Genomic DNA, 6022 nt, shown 5'->3' with positions numbered 1-6022 from the left:
ACACTCTAACCCCTGGGCCAAATCTGTTAGGGCCATAAAATTGTTTTAGTCCTAAGCCATCTGAGTCATGAAACATTTTACTGTGTAATTCATTACCCATATTTTGAGTATGTCCTACACTGTTACCCTCAATAATGAGGGGGAAGTCCTCCCCAGACGCCAAAAGGAGCAGATATTAGTATTATCTTTGTTTTATATATATTTCTATTTTCTCTTTTATGTCTATTTTTCTTTGAACTTTAGGAACTGTGCTTTTTTTGTTTGCTTCTGTGTATATTTTTGAAAATATGCACTGAGCGACAATCAAACTATTACACTAGCTTTCCCTAAAATAAATCCACTGCATTTTATTCTTTGAAAAACTATACTGTATCTATAATTTCAGACGAGCTAGTTTCTCTCCGTCTGCGGTTCTTGGCTATGTGACTGAAGGGAAGTTGCAAAGCAGTGCAATTTAGGACAATCTGCTTTTATTCATTACTGCATAATAGATGACAGTTGGAGATTTAATATTGTCAACTCTATGTTTGCATCCTAATCATGCTAGACATTTGGTCGTCAAAAATTGAAACCAAGCCCATCACCAGGACTTTCCCTTCTGGATTACATAAGAATGTAGACATCTCTGGTAATAAATTTACTCTGACAGCTGCTAAAAAATTTACCAAGCTTGACAACACACTCTGGAACCAAGAGAGAAAATAGAGACCTTGGTTGATCATTTACCCAAAGCATTTATAGTTTGGGGAAGAAAAAAAAAGGACATTTGAGTGCAGGTAGACAAGGCATTAAGACACTATTTTGTCTATCACTTCGTGGTGTGTCTTATAAGGTTTGTTTTAGTGGCATACCATTTTTTAAAAGACATTTTCATTGATCTCTACAGAGAGAGGAAGGGAGAGGGAGCAAGAGAGAAACACCAATGCACATCAATCAATTGACTGCCTCCTGCTCACCCCCTACTAGGGATTGAGCCCACAACCCAGGCATGTACCCTGAGCAGGAGTTAATTGGGGATTGAGCCCACAATCCAGGCATGTACCCTGAGCAGGAGTTGAACTGGCAACCCCCCACCCCAGTTGAACTGGCAATGCCCTGTTGAGCCACACTGGCCAGGGCGGCATATCATTTATTATGAGAAGAATAAATGACTTGGAAAACCACGGACTGAATTGGGAATGCAAAGACTCCTGCTAGTTCTCTTTATGGAAAAATAACACAATAAACGTTTCCTCCTGAAGACAGACAAAGCTGACGCAATCCCTTTGGCAAGAGTGTTTGCAGTCAATGTGGCCAGGGTAATGCCACAGGCCCCAGTGAAATTCTAAGCATCTCCACGGTGTTCCAAACAGATTAGCTCTCACCGTTCCCTAGACAGATGTGGATCTGGCCCACCTGTTGTCTCAATGCTTCCCTGTTTCTGATGATGCTCCCAAGGTATTGAGCAATGGAACTAAATGGCTGGCCTGGTGGCTGCCTGGAGCTGCTTTAAGTGCGGGGCCTGCTGGGTATCAAATGTTTGTTTGGTGGCTCTCAAGGTAGAGTGGGCCATTGATTTGTTTAAACGCTGCAGTGCATTAGTGCCTCTCGCCTCCTCCCTGGACTTCAGCCTCACTCATCTCATCAGAAGAGGATAACGCACTTTATTACAGAGAGAGCATGTGCTCTTCAGCGACTTGAAATAGGATTGACTGAACTGTATTGATTTTTCCAAACTATGTCCCAGAAGCACTTTTGACTGACACTGTGAGAAGGAGATGCGGAAAAACGATTGGGTGAGAAAACAGAGTATTCATAAGGGCACATTGGCCAATTGTTTTATTCTTTCAGGAATGACTTCCCCAAATTAGCAGCCTTAGGAAGTTGCCACTATTCCCTCATATCTTTCTTTCTTCTTTCCCTCCCTCCCTCCTTTATTGCTATATCCTTATTTCCTCCCTTCCTTTTTAAACATCTCTTCTTTCCATCCCTCCCTCTATCTTTAGATCCCCATTTTTCTTTCTCCTCTCTTCCACCTCCTCCATTTTTTCCATAATAATATCTCTTCAGCTAGTTTGGTACCCAGTCCCTCAAAACATGTAGCTTAGACATGACAAAGGGCTCCAGAACAGCAAATGTAGACTAGCTTAAAAGAATACCAAGGAACTTAGAGGATGGATAGTAACAATGAATGCAGGTTGTCATTCAATACCAGTGTGCCAGACATTTCATCTGGGAAAACTACTTTCTGAATTAAATAGGAATTTATCTGTATCGTCCCTTTAAAGCAGTGGTTCTCAACCTTCCTAATGCCGCGACCCTTTAATACAGTTCCCTATGTTGTGGTGACCCCCAACCATAAAATTATTTTCATTGCTACTTCATAACTGTAACTTTGCTACTGTTATGAATCATAATGTAAATATCTGATATGCAGGATGCATTTTAATTGCTACAAATTGAACATAATTAAAGCATAGTGATTAATCACAGAAACAATATATTATTACATATGTGTTTTCTGATGGTCTTAGGCGGCCCCTGTGAAAGGGTCCTTCAACCCCCAAAGGGGTCGCTACCCACAGGTTGAGAACCGCTGCTTTAAAGTGAGCCTCTTCGGGAGGAAAAAAAATACTTTCTACCTTCATGTATACCTCATCTATGGGATCAAACAAAACTGTATTAAATATATATCATGCACAATAGCATTGTGCTAAAGGATTAGAAGATTTAATATAGAGGAGCCAAGACATTGTCTAAATAATTTGATTTTAAAGGAATAATAAATTTATTGACAATTTTTATTAAAATTTAAACTCAGTGAGGATGAGGATTATATCTGTGTTATTCATCATTGTACCTAGAAAAAATACCTATTGCTTTCTATTTACTCAGTGAATAATTTTTTAATAATGAAAATGTGTTTTATATGACAGCACAGCATTCAGGGGGTCATAAGTAGTAGCAAAAGAGTTAATTCATTTAATCTTTATTGGCTGTATAACCATTACACTGGTGCTGGAAATCAATTTAACATGGTAAACCCTGATGGAGAGGATCTTGCAGTGCAGGAAAAAAAGGATGAGAGCTGAAGGTGCAGACTGAGGTTTATTGGTATAGGAATTGCCATTAAAACTTGAGAGTAGGTCTGGGCCAGTGTGACTCAGTGGCTGAGCATTAACCTATGAACCAGGAAGTCATGGTCCTATTCCTGGTTAGGGCACATGCTCAGATTGTAGGCTTGATCCCCACTGTGGGATATACAGGAGGCAGCCCATCAGTGATTCTCTCTCATCACTGATGTTTCTATCTCTCTCTCCTTCTCCCTTCCCCTCTGAAATCAATAACAAATATATATATTTTAAGAAACAACAACTTGAGAGTAAGAAGTTTTGCCAAAAGAAGTTCCAGTTAGCTTTAGGGGAATTTTTGTTTAATAAATATTTTAGTACCTCACTCTCCACCAAAATTCTTATAGGTCTGAAAAAACTGATGTGCAACTAGGAAAATATTTAAATAGAAATAGCCATCAAATGCACTGGAATTTCATAACCTGATGCATAGGTCTTTGGTGTGAGCAGCTTTCCCCTTTTGCAGGGTCCTGGCTCAATACTCATCCCTCCTCAGTCTGTGTCATCTGCTTCTATAGATCTGACAATATTAACTATCACTAGTAATGTCTAGGGGTTTCTCTCAAAAGTGTGGCCAGCCTTGCAGGAGGCCCAAAATACCAACACGAAGACATTGAAAGAAAAGCATGTTGCATCTCCTTTTATTGAGGAAGCCATATATCATGGCTAATACAAGAGCATTAGCCAGGGGAATCTAGGTCAACACGGAAGAAATCGTATTGAGGAGCAAGAATAAGGGGAAAAGCAAGAAATGAAAGAGGAGAATGAACTAGACGGGTTCTAATCATGGTAGAATCATGATTACAGAAGAGCTGTTCGTGTCAAATATTTCAATGATGAAGTCACCTGGGATTCAACATGAATATGGTACTTAGTTTGTTGAGTAGATACTGCACAATGGAGCTCTATATTACCCAAAAGATCATACATCCATATGCTTATGAATAAACATGGGTTCTGACATGTATGGGTCTATATTCATGTATCTGATAATTACTAATCAAATGCATACTATCTGCAAGACATTGTTCTGTGAACTGTGGGAAATTCATCATGAACCTAACAGAAACCTTGTCTCCAAAGTTGAAATTAGCAAAGCTAACAAAAGAGACACACTTCAAGTAGTTGGATATATCCAGAAGAAACTTTTTTTCACACTCCGGGAAGATTTTTACCTAAAATAAGCTCATCCCTAAAGAATAGCAGAGCCTCTGTTCTATTATTACTAAGGACAAATCCAGTTAGTATGAATGAGGGCTCCAAGTTCACATTCATGCACAAGAGAGAGGAAAGGAAAGAATGGCTTGGAGGTCAGAAAACAGTGGGGTAGAAATTAATAATGCCGTGAAAAAAAAAATCTAAGAAAGGCATATAGGAAGAAATTAATCTGCAGCCTTTCAGCTGATTCACCAGAGACTCCTGATTAGAGTTAAACAAAGGGAGGGAGGTGTGTGTGTGTGTGTGTGTGTGTGTGTGTGTGTGTGTGTGTGAAGGGGCATCGTGTGGGCTCTGACATGTCTATTCCGGGGCATGGCCTGGAGTGAGAAGCTATCAAAAACATGGCTCCACCTTGGATGGCATCCGCATGGCTGCTGGGCCTTTAGCTGCTAATACCCATCAGCTCCCACTGGGCTTGCTCTGCTGTGACCACAAAGCTCAACTGCTGGTAGGGGGCAGATTGCTTTCAACGGAGGTGACTAGATGTGGTTCTTGGCTGCTGTGGCAGCAACTCGGGCAGCGGCTGCATGGAAAGAGGCTCTCCCCTAAAGCCTTGAAGGCTTAGGCAAGTGATTAATGTGACAGTTTAAGCCAAAGAAATTCTAAGCACTCTGCTGTAGAGGAGATTAAGTCACTGGGAGATCCAAATAATGAGAGCCCTGAGGAGCCATTCAGAAAATCAGAGGAAATTGAAAGGATGACTTAAAAATAACATCTTTTTAAAAGCGGGGGAAAAAACACAGAGAGGTTTCATAAATGTATATGACCTCTTGCTGGATTGTAAACATTCGAGGTGATGAGTAAATAGAAGAAGGAATGGCGCAGAGGAGAGAAAAAAAATATTAGATGGTGCTCACAACTCTGCCGTGTTTGCCAGCACAAATTACAGTGCAGATCAGCCTGGCCAACTCACTGAATTTCTTTGGGGATTCCTCAGGGTGTGAAGGAGGGGGAAGGAAGAACACCTGAACCGCAGGAGAAAAAAATAGAAAAATAAAACCTCTGTAAGTTTGCTTTCCTGGTCCCTGAATTATAATAAGCAAACATTGCAAAAGAGGATTTAAGGGAGGAATATATTCTAGCAAGGCAGATGAAAAATAGATGACACGGTGCCTGAATATCTAAAGCTGCTGGTTTCCAAGATGCACATCTAATCTAACTCAGCAGCCCCAGGTCTCTGAGAGTGGAAACAGCCTCCAAAACACTGGGCCGTGCCTTGCTCCGTTTAGGCTGAGAAAAAGGACAGAGGGAGTTGCCTCTGAATTTGAACTCTCTCCTCTCCTGGTACAGCCCCTAGACCTTATTTTTTTTTAATTTTATTTTCACTGATTTCTTTGGCAATCGCACCAGAATTACAAACAACAATATGGAAGAATGGGTTTGCATTTTTCTGTCCTCTTCCTTTATTCCAAGGTCACCATGATTTTCATGTAACTTAATCAAATATCTTAAAAGTCTTCCCCCTCTCTACACCTACACAATGGAGTACTACTCTGCTCTAAAAAGAAAGAACTCTAACCATTCGCAACAGCATGGATGGGCATGCAGAGCATTATGCTAAGCGAAATAAGTCAGTCAGGGAAAGATAAACATCACATGATCTCACTCATTTATGGAATACAATGAACAACATAAACTGATGAAGAAAAATCGATCCAGAGACAGAGAAGTATCAAACAGACCACAAACTTCAG

The sequence above is a fragment of the Myotis davidii genome, unplaced genomic scaffold (assembly GCF_000327345.1).
Source record: "Myotis davidii unplaced genomic scaffold, ASM32734v1 scaffold606, whole genome shotgun sequence".
Lineage (NCBI taxonomy): Eukaryota > Metazoa > Chordata > Mammalia > Chiroptera > Vespertilionidae > Myotis > Myotis davidii.
Note: the sequence above shows the minus strand (reverse complement) of the source record.